Below are 15,641 nucleotides of genomic sequence, written 5' to 3'. Positions count from 1 at the left end.
TAAACTGTTAATTATCTCATGCCTTCCTAAATCCCTGGCTTGTTAGAATAATCTAGTGAGATAGGATATACAAGAATTTTGTAAAATGTAAAATTCACCAGTATTAGGCTTGCTAGAGCAAAAAAATAAATAAATAAATAAATAAATTATTGGTTTGTAGATTCAGTGGCAAGATTACTGTAGGTTTTAATAAGGTACATTCAGTGTGAAAATTCCAAATAGGAAGACATGTAAAATTGTTATCTGTTTGCATATGATTTCAGTTTTTCCATGTAAATAAATGTGTGTGGTTTGCCCAAGTTCACACAACTAATTACGTATAGAACTGGGATCTGATTTTCTTTACACCAATTCATCAGATCACTTTTTCCTACCATAAAAATCTCACCTGGTTGATAATACAAAACACTGCTATTTTTCTTGCTTCATCTAGGCTCAAGCTCCATACTTACTAGGTACCAAAATACCAGGGTAACTAGGTCATCCAAAAAATGGTCTTTATAGCAAAATCATATGTAAGTCTTCAAAATTTCAAAATGTATTTTAAACATTACTTACTGAATCATCTTGCACTTAACATGTACCATTCTGTTTGCAGTTCATAGCACTTTATTTTCCCTCAATGTTTTACAGAACTTTATAGAGCTTTACAAAACTTCCATCATCTTGAGTGCAATATTCTTAGGGACCAGTGATATTTGTTACTGGGTGAAATTCAATTGTCTACATTTTATTTGATTTTGCTAAGATAACTTCACACTGAGAATCACATGAATCTTGTTATTTTTAATATTATTCAGAGGAAAACTTGTTTTTTGTTTTTTTGTTTTTTTGCAAATGTGTTTTTTTAAAAAAATAAAAATAGCAAAATTCCATTTTGGACTATCCCTCCAGTGGTTATTTTCTTAGTTTCAATTGACTGTTTGCAGCATGCTTTCTGTATCACTTCCCAATTTTTATCTGTAAGATTAAAATGGTTGCTGTCACTTTAAAAGTGAATGCACCACTAGGGAATACAAAACTTTCTTTAACTATTAAGCTATCAAATCCATAATACCATTAAGTAATTAGGTTGGTAATGATCATGCATAAATACATTATAATGATTTTATAATATAGTTGTATTTCACATTTATGAAAAATATATATTGAGATAACTAGAAATATGCAAATAGACAGAAATATATGTCTAGTAAATATAAAATAATACTATGGAAAATATCTCCATATGTACCACATCATACATAAAAAAATTTGATATGATAAATATCAAAATAATGAATCTAAAACTATCTCCTAGAAAAATGTAATAAGTAAAATGCTCATATTTTTGAGGCAAAAATCTAAAATCATATTTTAATACAAAAAGTACACACACACACACACACACACAAATTACCTATGCCCACAGTTCACTCATTCTATTATTGTTTTATTTTTCAGTGATCTATCAGGGGCCTTTATAGATTCTGAATACAAGTCTTCGGTATTGGGAATATTATCCAGCTTTGTGGCTTGCATTTTCACCCTCTTAATGTTATGTTTGATGAACAGTTCTCAATTTGATGAGCTCCAATTTATCAATCTTATTTTGGTTGAGCTTTTGGCACCTTAAGAAATAGTTTCCTCTCCTACGTTATGTGTTTGTCTAGAATGGTACTGTCCACTAGTCACATGAAACTACAGAGCACTTGAAATATGGCTAGTCCAAAGTGAGATGCATGCCAAGTGCAAAATACACACTGAATTGAGAAGACTTAGTATGAAATAATGTGAAATATCTCAAATAACTGTATATTCATGAAATGTGTTTACATTGCTTACCCTTTCATTTCGTCTCTCTTTTCTATGCTTTTATTTACCATATTAATCATAGTTATTTTAAATTCTCTGGCTTCTGACTCTAATATCTGTTTCATTTGTGGGCATCCAAGGTTTGTGTTATTTCTTTTTTCTTGCTTTTGAGACAGGGTTTCACTATTGTTGCCCAGGCTGGAGTGCAATAGCGCCATCTCCACTCACTGCAACCTTCGCCTCCTGGGGTCAAGTGATTCTCCTGCCTCAGCCTGCAGAGTAGCTGGGATTACAGGCATGTGACACCACACCTGGCTAATTTTGTATTTTTAGTAGAGATGGGGTCTTGCCATGTTGGTCAGGCTGGTCTCGAACTCCTGACCTCAGGTGATCCACCCGCCTCAGCCTCCCAAAGTGCTGGGATTATAGGCATGAACCACCATGCCCAGCCTGTGTTATTTCTTGATACTCACATTTACATCTCTCTTTTCATGTATAACAATTAAATTTTATGCCATGTATTATATATAAGTGAATCACAGAGACTTATGTTATCTTCCACCAACTAATACTTCAACTCTCCTCTATTAAGCAGCGAGGAGAGGGGTGGTCATTTAATCTACCAAAGTATTGAGCTGGGTCAGGATTAGGCTGCAATTTTAGTAAGACTTAGTCCAACACTGGTATGTCTCTGTTCCTCAGGTGTGGTGGTGCTTTTGTTTGTGAACCTGGTGTGTCTCTATCTTCTCAGCTCTAAAATGACAAGATTGCCTTTATAGATTGGAGCTTAGCCCTTTATGTCCTACCCTATGTGGTCTTCAAAATATGCAAACATTTCATTTAAGGAAAGTCCTAAGTACTAAGACACAACAGATTTTACTCTGCTTTTCTGTGGCCCCAGCCACCGAGAACTCAGAAAACATCTTGCAGAGATAACTGGTCCTAAGTTTGGTCCTCCTTTAGCTTTTCATTCATCAAGCCAGCCTCTTACTGGTTTATAATTTCCATGATAAATCCTCTTCATGGACCAAGACTTATACTTAGTGCAAATTGAGAAACACCAAATTTTCACAGGTAAAAATAGTTGGTTATTGTTAGTTTTCACATGAATGTCTTCTCTCATTGGAAGTTGTGGTAGGTAGAATTTTAAGATGACCTCCAAGCTCTCCTACCCTTGGTACACATGCCTTGCCTATCTCCAGGCTCTTAATTATGAAGGATTTTACTCCTGGGACTAGGCTGATATGGTTTGGCTCTATGTTCCCACCCAAATCTCATCTCAAATTGTAAACCCCATGTATGAGGGGAGGGGCCTGGTGAGAGGTGATTGAATTATGGGGGCAGACTTCCCCCTTGCTATTCTCGTGATAGTGAGTGAGTTCTCATGAAATCTGGTAGTTTGAAAGTGTGTGCCACTTCCCCTTCACTCTCTTTCTCCTGCCATGTAAAATGTGCCTTGCTTCTCCTTTGCCTTCTGCCATGACAGTAAGTTTCCTAAGGCTTCCCAGCTATGCAGAACTGTGAGTCAATTAATCTTCTTTTTTTAATAAATTACTCTAAGGTAGTTCTTTATAGCAGTGTGAAAATGAACTAATACATAGGTTATGTTATATGGCATGGTTAACTTTGAGAAAGGGAGATTACCCAGGTGGGCCTTACGTAATCTCATGAGTCCTTTAAAAACACAGAGTTTTCCCTGGCTGGCTGCAGAAGGGAAAGTCAGAAACAAGTACTTGGCCACACTTGGAAAACAGTAAAAACCCATGTTGTAAACAGACAACAGAGAGGTATGCCTCAAGGAGGTGAAAGTGGTTTCCAGCCAACAGCTACGGAAAAACTAGGACCTGCATTCTACAAACACAAGAAAATTAATTCTCAGAACAGCCAATGAGACTGTTAAAGCATTCCAAGCTACAGATGAGAAGTACAGCCCCAGTTGACAATCTGATTTTAATCTTATAAGACCCCAAGCAAAGAACTTTGCCATGCTGGGCACAGACTTCTGAACTATAAAACTATGACTTATTAATGGGTGTTGTTTCAAACCACTAAGGATAAGACAGTAATTTGTTACACAGCAATAGTAAAGTATTTTTACTTATTTAGTAAACTACTTTTACTTTATTTAATCTTCCTTATTCAGTTCCTTAATACCTTAAATATATAAATACATATAATTTATATATTTAGTGTACCTGATTTTTCTCTAGCTACTTACTACATTTTATGCAATAGAAGTCTAACTGCTTGATTTTAAAGTTTATAAATATGAGGTTGAAGATAATCACTCACTCATACACAATTCACCAAATATCTCACTTCTAAACTACAGAACATGAAAAACTATGCAAAATGCTTAGCATATCTCGTATAGGTTTTTTCCACCCTTATATAAATATAGATTGGTAAGTGAATAAATGATGAAAAATTGATGGACAGGAAATTTAACAGAAAAGAAAAATTTGGGAAATGATCATATAGGTTAATTAATGGATTTAATTTACAAATTAATAGATACTTTTTATCTATTAGGATACAAAGCAAATGATGAACTACTGTCCTAAGCCAACCACATCAAGGTATATATATATATGTGTGTGTGTGTGTGTGTGTGTGTTATATGGGAATTTAAAGTCATGAATAGAAATATTTGCCTGTTTGAGTAAATATAAAACTACTATATATAATTTTTTGGGACTAGACATTTAACAGATATATAATTAGGTTTCCGAGTTTCATCTGTGATGATATAAATAGCAGTGCTATCACAAAACTGAACCTCCTGGCTTCTTACCATTAATACCACATTGATGTAAAATAGATACCAAATAGCAGTAAAAGTCATTCCCGCAGTATATTGCTCTGTCAAGAAAATTTCGACTGCTTACATGAAAATGACACAAAATCTTTTACCAATTGATTTTTTAAAGTGGTACTTCAATGAATAATTGTCACGACTATATTAAAAATATCTATGACTGTTCTATATTATTCACTGCATGAACCTGAGATTTTGTTGTTGTTGACAATGCTAAAAATGACATACCTACCTCTGTGATAGGGAAGGGGCAAATATTAACTATTTTTAAAGAGAATTATTTTGTGTAAACAACTCTTAGATTTATCAAGCTCAGAAAAGTAGTCCGTCAGCCAACAGTATCTGTTGAGTTCTTACCGTGTGGTGAGCAGTCGCTAGTGCTGGGGATTCTGAAACTGATATGCATTCACATAGTCCTTATCCCAGAGAAGGTTTCAGTATGTGGTTGCTAACAGGCAACAAATTATTACAAATAGCATATATAGGTAAAGGAAATTCAAGGCGTAATGAAGACCTATAGCAAAGTAACATAACTGAGTCTGAGGGTTCAAGCCAGACTTTCCTGAGAAAGCAAAGTTGAATCTGAAATTTAAAGGATAAAATGGTATTATCCATGCAAAGAGGGGTGGTACAACCATGCCAGGCAGAGGGAATAGCAAAATAAAATCTTGGTGATCTTGATGTAGGGAATGAGGGTGACACCCTCAAAGAACTGTGAGAAGTTCAGTGTTGAGAGTAAGCAGGGCCCAAGTCTTGCAGAATCTTGTAATCCCGCAAGTACCATTATCATGTGCTCCCCCATCCAGTGCTACTCAAAGTGTTGTCACAGAACAGCTCTGGATCCTGAAACATTGATAACCAATATAAAATGAAATAAGTTCAGTCATGTGATGAAGGTTGTAGGAATCTCTTATAGCAATTTGACCCGCTGATTTTAGGTCCATTGAATTTAATGACAATTAGAATTCGTATTTTGCATATCTTTGTTTTTCTCTATCATTTTCTCTAGTAAATTTTTTGGTATTTATCAAATTATCTGTCAACAACGCATGATTTTTAAAAAATGATCTTGTATCATAATCACTTGAAAAACATTACCCTAAAGTACCCTGATTCATTCTAGGTGATGTTGACACTGGAAATAAGCTGGATAGACAAATTGTAGGTTGATAATGGTCAGTGGGAATGAAATTTCTTCTCTATAAGGTGCTCTGAAATGTTTAAGACACTTTCCAGTTTATAAAATGCAAATGTATTTTTGATCCTCACACAAACTTTGTGAGGTTGCTAGATACATATGTGATTGAAGGTCACCTAGTGAATAAATGACAAATTCTTCCACCTTGGCTTGTTGATGACCAACCTTAGGGACTCATGTAGAAGACCTGTGGTAGTCTGCTCACATTCACATGGTTTTCATTTCCATTCATCTAAACTCTTCAAGACATGCTAACGAGCTGAAATTATGTGACTTGGATGCATCTTTCCTTCTTCAAGTTGTGCATTGTCAGGGTACTAAAGATCTCAAATGTACTATGGGGCCTCACCTCAGGAAAGGGAGAAGTAGAAAACTAAATAATCAGCACCCAGATAAAATTGACAGCATAAATTTGTCTTCTCCTCCCTCTGGGGCAAAAATCCTGCAATCTTTGATTTATAGACAAAAGCCATGTTCTTTGTCAAAAACCAAGAGATCTAATTGTTAGCTATTTTAATACAGCACGCCAATTATATTTCATATCTCCAAGAATGGGAAATTGTGGGATTTTCATTCATCTTCATCTGTACAGAAGCCCTGATGTAAATCTTTTACACATTGCTTAACAACCACAGAAATATATTTTGTTTGGGAAATCCCTACAATACTTGAACTTCATCCCACAGATAATACTGCATCTCCCTGGCATTTTGTTTACAAGAATGAAAGAAAACAAGCCAATTCAGTAACACAGAAAAATTACAATCCACGGAAAAAAGAAAAATAAGTGGAACAGGATCCTCATGAGATTTCAATTTAATTAACCAATGTTTAGGATGTATAAATGCTAGTAAACTTAAGAGTTCAAGCCCAATAATTTCTAAAGTTAGGAGTGCCTGCTTCTGAAGAAACTACACAACACCTAGATCTTATTGCAGTTGCTAAGAAGTCATTCAGTAGAGTCTGGTAGAGATGGGTTCTTCTCCTCGATCTACCACATGTTAGACATTCAATCTTGGGAAAATTAATAGGTTTCTCTGAAACAGGAATAATAACAGCATCAACCTGATATATAAATGAGGTCATGCATATAAGGCACTTATTCTACCTAATCTAACAAACAGAGTATAACCACATTGTTGCTGTGGTTACTAGTATCTATTGCTTCAGTAACTTGTCACATATTTTTGTGATAAAGGCGTGTTTTAACATTTTTATCTCTCCAAAATCAAGATACTTCTTACAGCCAATGGCACAACATAGTTTTTCTGGAAACGTTTTCCATTTTAATATTACATAAAATGACATATTACAACCCATGGTGTTATTATCATTTCTTAGAAACCACATAAAACTCATTTTAGGCTACAAGGAGACAACTAGAACTGTTATGTAGAATATTATTAACAAAACTTTAGTTACTTAAAACTTTCATGCAGTGGCAATGTTTGTTAGAATTCACAGCTTAACTTTTTTTTTTTTTTCCAGGAGAAAATAGAATTTTTTTTTTTTTTAGATGGAGTCTTGCTCTGTCACCCAGGCTGGAGTACAGTGGCGTGATCTTGGCTCACTGCAACCTCCAACTCCTGGGTTCAAGTGTTTCTCATGCCTCAGCCTCCCAAGTAGCTGGGACTACAGGTGCCCACCACCACAGCTGGCTAATTTTTGCGTTTTTAGTAGAGATGGGGTTTCACCATGTTGGCCAGGCTGGTCTCAAACTCCAGACCTTGTGATCTGCCCACCTCGGCCTCCCAAAGTGCTGGGATTACAGGTGTGAGCCACCGTGCCTGCCTGGTTTTTTTGTTTTTTTTTTTTTTTTTTTTTTTTTTAAGTTCTGGGATACATGTGCAGAACGTGCAGGTTTGTTACATAGGTATACATGTGCCATAGTGGTTTGCTGCACCCATCCACCCCTCATCTAGGTTTTAAGCCCTGCATGCATTAGGTATTTGTCCTAATGCACTCCCTCCCCTTGCCCCCACCCCCCTGACAGGCCCCAGTGTGTGATGTTTCCCTCCCTGTGTCCATGTGTTCCCATTGTTCAACTGCCACTTATGAGTAAGAACTAACACAGCTTAACTTTCATATGCTACTTCTACTCTATATTGAGGAGACAAGGATTTATTTTCTTATCATGAATTAAACAGAGTTTGGCAAGTATTTAATGAGTTGTGTTGCTGGATGCTATAAGAACTACAAAACATAGGACAGACTTTCCACCCTTAATGAACTTCTTAAAGGAGGCGTATGTCTACATGTAACATATAAAATAGTTTTATACTTACAATAGGCACTGAATCAATATTTGCCAAAATTAACCAAAGAGAGTAAATGAAATTACATATATAGATAGACTCTTTTGGAAAAATTTAAATACAGGCTCTGTATGCTCTAAAGGGTGAGCATAAAGCTTGAAGAGATATTAGAAATCAGCCACTTTCTGAAGGCAAGTCATAAGTCATCTGGTCTAGCTGCCACACTTTAAGACAGAGATCCTGAGCTCAGATAATTTAGTGAGATTCGCAATGTCCTCTGACTGGGAACTGACAGATCCAGAGAGAAAAATCCATCTTCTGACTCAGGATCCAGAATAAATATGTAATTTCCTGAGTAGCTGAGCAGAGCACAGTGGATATTAGTGTCATATGTATATTAGGTGCCATGCTAGAGGAGGTAGAAGGAAAGGTAGTCTTTACCTGTGTGGCCATGTCTAACTAAAATTAAAGGGAGGTGGGCTGCTGTAGCTTACAACTGTAATCCCAGTGCTTTGGGAGGCTGAGGTGAGATCACTTGAGGCTAAGAGTTCAAGACCAACCTTGGCAACATAGGAAGACTCCATCTCTGAAAAAAAAAAAAAAAAAAAAAAATCTTAGCTAGGTGTGGTGGCATATGCCTGTAATCCCAGTTACTTGAGAGGCTAAGGCAGGAGAATCCCCCAACCCCAGGAGTTTGAGGCTGCAGTGAGCTATGATCATACTATTGCACTCCAGCCTGAATGACAGAGTGAGATCCTAAAATAATTTATTTTTTCTATTTATTAAATTAAAAGGAGTTTCATTGCCACATGGAAAAATTAAAAAGTAGTCAATGGAGAAAAATTAGGAGTTGGCCACAGAATTCTGGCTGAAAGTAAAACAGGAGTGAATGTCATTAGGTTAAAGCATTTGAAAATGCTGATTTTGCATGATTTTACAATAGCAAAGATTTGGAACCAACTCAAATGCCTATCAATGATAGACTGGATGAAGAAAACATGGCACATATATACCATGGAATACCATGCAGCCATAAAAAAGAATGAGTCCATGTCCTTTGCAGGGACATGGGTGAAGCTGGAAACCATAATCCTCAGCAAACTAACACAGGAACAGAAAACCAAACACCACATGTTCTCACTCATAAGTAGGAGTTGAACAATGAGAACACATGGACACAGGGAGTGGAACATCACATACTGGGGTCTGTTGGCGGGTAGGAGGAAAGGAGAGGGAGAGCATTAGGACAAATACCTAATCCATGCAGAGCTTAAAACCAAGATGATGGGTTGACAGATACAGCAAACAACCATGGTACATCTATACCTATGTAACAAACCTGCAGGTTCAGCACATATATCTTAGAACTTAAAGTAATTTTTTTAAATGCTGATTTTACATGCAAAAAATGCCTGAATATTGATGATTTCATATAGTGAAACCTAATACATTTTTGCATACAGAAAAGAGTCAAGAAAACAAAATGCTAGCATCTCATTCCTCATCTGACCCCGTTTTCCTTTTAGTTTTGTTTGGGGTCTCTGTAGCAAGGGCAGTTAGGGACAGAACCTTAAGGAAGTGTCTGCATGAATTCCTATGTAAATTACATAGAGGAGTAGAGCCCAGACTGTCAGCCCAAGATAACAAGGTGAGTTACAGAGTATCTGCATGGAACCCAACAACAGAAGGACACTCTCAGCATAGACTTAGAGGTCAACTTGTATGAGCACTGGCAGCACCAAGTGGCCTTGAACAGAGAATATTTTTAAATGGGAAACAGAAACAGTAGATGAATCAAAATAAATGCTAGGAGTTCCCAAAATACTTACTGGGGACGTGCAAGAGGTAGAGTGAGTGTCGTTCAAGAACATGAGGGAGCAGGAGACATTGCATTGGGAATATTACTGTCATCACTAACATACCCTTACCTACAATATTGGAATATATTCAGATTTTCTCAGTCTAACTTCTCTTTCTCTGTCTCTCTCTCACACACACACACGTATGCGCGCACACACACACACTCCTACTCATACGATATGTTGCCAGTGGTTCTTTTTCAATGGTGGCAATATAGGTTTCAGACTTTTGCTTGTCAGTCTTTTCTGTATTTTATATAGTAATACAATGTACTTTTAAACTATACAAATCAAGAGGTTTTAAAGAGTTTTATCCATGATTACAGCATATTTTATGCTAATTTTTAAAATACAAAAGTCATATCTTAAAGACAACCTTAACATCAGAATTTCTGTTTAGATCTAAGTGCCACTGTATCCTGATAATACTAAACACAGTGAGGATATTCCACCTGCCTAGTACATTTATGATTTTATTACTGATATACATTCTCCATGCTAATCTGCAGGAAGCATTATTACTGCTGTATTTTATAAATAATGCCCTTATTTGTGGTAATGCTTAGCTGAAATGTAAGAACTTGCAAAATATTTTAGTTTTTAAATTTTTCTTCTTCTTAAACGCTGCTTTTGGTGCTTTATAAAGGTCACAACTACATTTTAATATTCACTACATGTAAATATGGGAAAGTGCGAGACAGCCAATTAGATATGTTCTGTTTTATTTACAGATATGTTCTGTTTTATTTATTTATTTAGATATGTTCTGTTTTATTTATTTATTTATGCTTGCAGTTCTAGTTTACTTGCTATATCAACACCTTGTCAGATAAATTATGAAAGTTTATTCATTCATTCAACAAATATATATAGTGAGCACCTACTATGAGCAATGAATAATGGCCTTTACTGGAAACAAAATTTACATTTAAAGGTAATTCTAGCTGCATAGAACCGTAAGAAGCCATATAATGTGCTAGTTAAAAGCATAGAACTCATGTACGTTTACCTAGTTCCAAATATTAATTTCATCATTTACAGGTGATTTGTGAACTTAAAAGAATTGCATAATCTCTGTCTCAGGTAGTTATCAGTAAAATAAGGATAATAATATTATCTACATGGTTGGGGTGTTATGGGCAATGAATGAGATCAATTGTGTGTCACATATAGAAAAAGCTACGTTTTTAGTGTTTGGTTTCCCTGATACACTAAAATTTTTGTTGAAATTATTAATAGACCTACCGTTTTCTCCAGAAGAAATATTGGTGATTGGATAAATGAATTTAGAAAGTCATGGCATTTCAGAGCTGGAAGAGGATTTATTGATTACCTAACAACACATCATTGTACAAGTAAGACCACAAACGCACAGAGATACAAACTCAAGTAGTTGGTAAGTTTTCAAGCTTGATTAAATCCCACTTTTAGAGCTGGGTGCAGTGGCTCACACCTGTAATCCCAGCACTTTGGGATGCCGAGGTGGATGGATCGCTTGAGGCCAGGAGTTCGAGACCAGCCTGGCCAATATGGCGAAACCCTGTCTCTACTAAAAATACAAGAATTAGCCAGGTGTGGTGGAGCACACTTGTAATCCCAGCTACTTGGAAAGCTGAGATGGGAGAATCACTTGAACCCAAGAGGTGGAGGTTGCAGTGAGCCAAGATCATGCCACTGCACTCCAGACTGGGTGACCAAGTGAGACCTCATCTCAAAAAAAAAAAAAAATCAAGTCCCACCTTTATGACTTCCTGACCAGCATTCTTAAAATAGATGCCAATTGCATGTCCGCTCGTTCATTCTACAAATATTTATTAAACAGCACTTCCCATGGCAAGCACTGTTGCTAAATACAAATGACACTTGGATAAATCAGATAGGTTACTTAACCTCTAAAGGTTCACAGTCTATTGGGGTGCACATGTAAATGCAATAGTGTTATGTGTGCTCTGATAAAATACGAATTGGTGGTAGTATAATGTGGAAGTGGTAGTACAATGAAGACAGTGAACAAATCTATCTAAAAATTGTAGAAAGGCTTACACGAGATATAACTCTTGATTGTGGATGTGGACTAAGTACTCCGACAGAGGTCTATGTGTTTAAGTATTAGACAGGAAGGGGGAAGAATTCATTAAAAGAAAAATATAAAAGACAGTGAGTGACCAAATGGTGAAAGACTTTGTATGCTGATATGGTTTGGCTGTGTCTCCACCCTAATCTCACCTTGAATTGTAATAATCTCCATGTGTCAAGGGCGGGACCAGCTGGATATGATGGAATCGTGGGGGCACTTTCCCCCATACTGTTCTAGTGGTGGTGAATAAGTCTCATGAGATCTGATGGTTTTATAACTCCATTAAAAAGTGGGCAAAGGATGTGAACAGACAGTTCTCGAAAGAAGACATACACGTGGCCAACAAACATATGAAAAAAGCTCAACATCACTCATTAGAGAAATGCAAATCAGAACCACAGTGAGATACTATTTCACAACAGTCAGAATGGCTATTACTATAAAGTCAAAAAATAAAATATACCGGCGAGGTTGTGGAGAAAAAGGAATGCTTTTACATTGTTGGTGGGAGTGTAAATTAGTTCAACCATTGTGGAAGACAGTGTGGTGATTCCTCAAAGACCTAGAGACAGAAATACCATTTGACCCAGCAATCCCATTACTGGGCATATACCCAAAGGAATATAAATCATTCTATTATAAAGACACATGCAGGTGTATATTCACTGCTGCATTTACAATAACAGACTTGGAATTAACCTAAATGCCCATCACTGACAGACTGGATAAAGAAAATGTGGCACATACAAACCATGGAATACTATGCAGCCATAAAAAAGAATGAGATCATGTCCTTTGTAGGGACATGGATGGAGCTGGAGGCCATTATCCTTAGCAAACCAATGCAGGAACAGAAAACTAAGTACCATGTGTTCTCACTTCCAAGTGGGAGCTACAGCATGAGAACACATGGACACATAGAGGGGAACAACACCCACTGGGGTCAGTTGGAGGGCGGAGGGTGGAGGGTGTAGGGTGGAGGGTGGGAGGACGGAGAGGATCAGGAAAGATAATTAACGGATGCTAGACTTAATACCTGGGTGATGAAATAATCTGTACAGCGAACCACCATGAGAAACGTTTACCTAAGTAAACAAACCTGCACATCCTGCACATGTACCTCTGAACTTAAAACAAAAGTTAGAAAATTTTAACGGTATCCTAAAGGCATCAAGCATGGCAGGAAAAAAGAAATAAGTTTATAAAAATAAGAAAATAAGAATAGGTTATCATTATCCAAGGTCTCTCTACAATTTAAGGGGCTAGGTCTGCAGAGTGTTATGGGTGAAAGGTTGTAATTGACAAATTCTATACTTAAAGATATTATCCATAAAGTTTGAAGGCAAAAACAAATCTTAAATGTACAAAAGTTCAGGAAATAAACTAGATGACATTCCTGAAAAAAATCACTGAAGGGCAAATTTCAAGTAATCTAAAACATAATTCAAAATAAAGACCTCACAAATAAAGACACAGCAGCAAAATATAAAAGATAAAGAAGTTAATTAAAGCAAATTAAGCAGAAAATTACATGTAAGTGACTTATGTAAATATGGATATAAAATAGCTCTTTTCTTAAGGAAATTATAAAATATTATATTTGCATATAATAAAATAATCAAATACATATATAAAGTGGACCCCACATCATACCAAAAAAAAAAAAAATGGTAGTTCAACCACACTGGGGTAGAAGGGAGAAGGGAATCATTCTGACACTGATGGAGATATATAATTAGTAGTATTAAAAACAGGCTTTGTACTGTCTAAGGATGGCAAGACCAACCACTGAATAGACAGACTTTCTAAAGCAGAATTGATTGCTTATTATCATAAAGAAGAACACTGACAGTCAAATACAGTCTTTCCAAGCAGAAAAGAATTCTAATCATACATAGGGTTTTTGGAAAGCATGACATTCAGAGATTGGTGGGTTTTCAGAGGTATAAGGAGTTGACATCATCAGTGAAAATATGGTTAACTTGGGTGAGAATGCCTTTGATTGCTTGACCCTCCAAAGGCATATATATTGGAGTGAATCTGCTTCTGACTGGCTAACTTTTGGTAGCAAGAATCTGTCACTGATAGTTTGTCACTGATGGGCTATAAATGTTACGGATCAACTGAACAGCTGTAAAACTGATTTTGCCAAAGCGGACGGATCACCTGAGGTTGGGAGTTCGAGACCAGCCTGGCCAACATTGTGAACCCCTGTCTCTACTAAAAATGCAAAAAATTAGCCAGGCATGGTGGTGCATGCCTATAATTACAGCTACTCGGGAGGCTGAGGCAGGAAAATCGTTTGACCCCAGGAGGCAGAGGTTGCAGTAAGCCGAGATCATGCCACTGCACTCCAGCCTGGGCAACAGAGACTCTATCTCAAAAAATAATGACAATAAATTAAATTAAACTAAAATTAAACTGATTTTGATGCTCCCTGTAGCAAGACTACCAAAGATTCCATCTTTTCCTAAAGTTTGTGGGAACTTTCCATTTTCAATAACTACCAAATTACCAAAGTGGGGGAAAAAACAAATTAAATTGAAAATCTAAGAAATTGAAAATGTTAAGAAACTGTATAAACAGAAAATATAAAATAAGATGACAGATCAAATATTTTTGTTACTTTCATTGGTAATGTTATTAACATTCTTATTAAAGAAAATTATTCTGATCAGCAGGGGAACTCCAATTCTCGAAATGGCAGAAAAGATTGTGCTGGATTAATTCTGTGACCATTAACATGCTTAATTTCCCCACAAGATATTAAAATAAACTGCCTAAAGCTACTGACAAGACAACAAAAACAGGCAAAACTGTAGGGGATACAGTTCTTGAGAGAAAGAATGCCTCGTTTAAACAGCTTTTCCCTGAAAGAGATTTCCTAGTTTCCTGCAACAGAGTAAGATTAGAGTCCAAACAGAAAGCAGCTTTACTGAGCTGAAGAGACAGAAGTCAGAGTTTACGGTAACCAGAATATCTGGAAATCGGAGAAAGCTCCTGAAAAGAAGGGCACACATAGGAATAACCTTAAATTCTGCATATAAGTCCCTCAAATGCTTGGACAATATTAAATAACATGTATTCAGAGGAAAAATTCAAGAAACCTAGAAGGAAGCAGTAAGTAGTTAGGAGGCAGAGATTTCAGCAGTTGTCTGATGCTAAGAAGACAGTTTAGAAGTCAAGTTCTGTCAAGTTAGTAAAGCTTGGTGAACACACTGGGCTTCCCTTAACATCACAGCAGGGCCTTGTCTTACAAATGAGCCCAGGACTAAGAACTGTACACCTTATGGTTAAGAATAAAGCTAAAATATAACCATTATAAATAACCCTAAAACCAAGCCTCTGTAGAACCAGAGTGATCTGTCTGTGATTTAATTGCCTGCCTGCAAAAATAAAACTTGTATCTTTTAGGCAAGTAAGATCCAGAGGCTCAATGTCCAATATGCAATAAAAATGACTACACATACAAAGCATGAGAAAAATATGGCCTGTAATCTGGAGAAAAATGTAGTCAGTAGAAGCAGATCAACAGATATCCCTGATGTAGAGTGGCTATTATAAATAGGTTTAATTTTTTACAAGAGAATAGGACAGAATTTATAAAACAGTAAGAAACAACATTAGAGAAATGATGCTA

Source organism: Papio anubis, chromosome 2, assembly GCF_008728515.1.
Source record: "Papio anubis isolate 15944 chromosome 2, Panubis1.0, whole genome shotgun sequence".
NCBI classification, from domain to species: domain Eukaryota; kingdom Metazoa; phylum Chordata; class Mammalia; order Primates; family Cercopithecidae; genus Papio; species Papio anubis.
Note: the sequence above shows the minus strand (reverse complement) of the source record.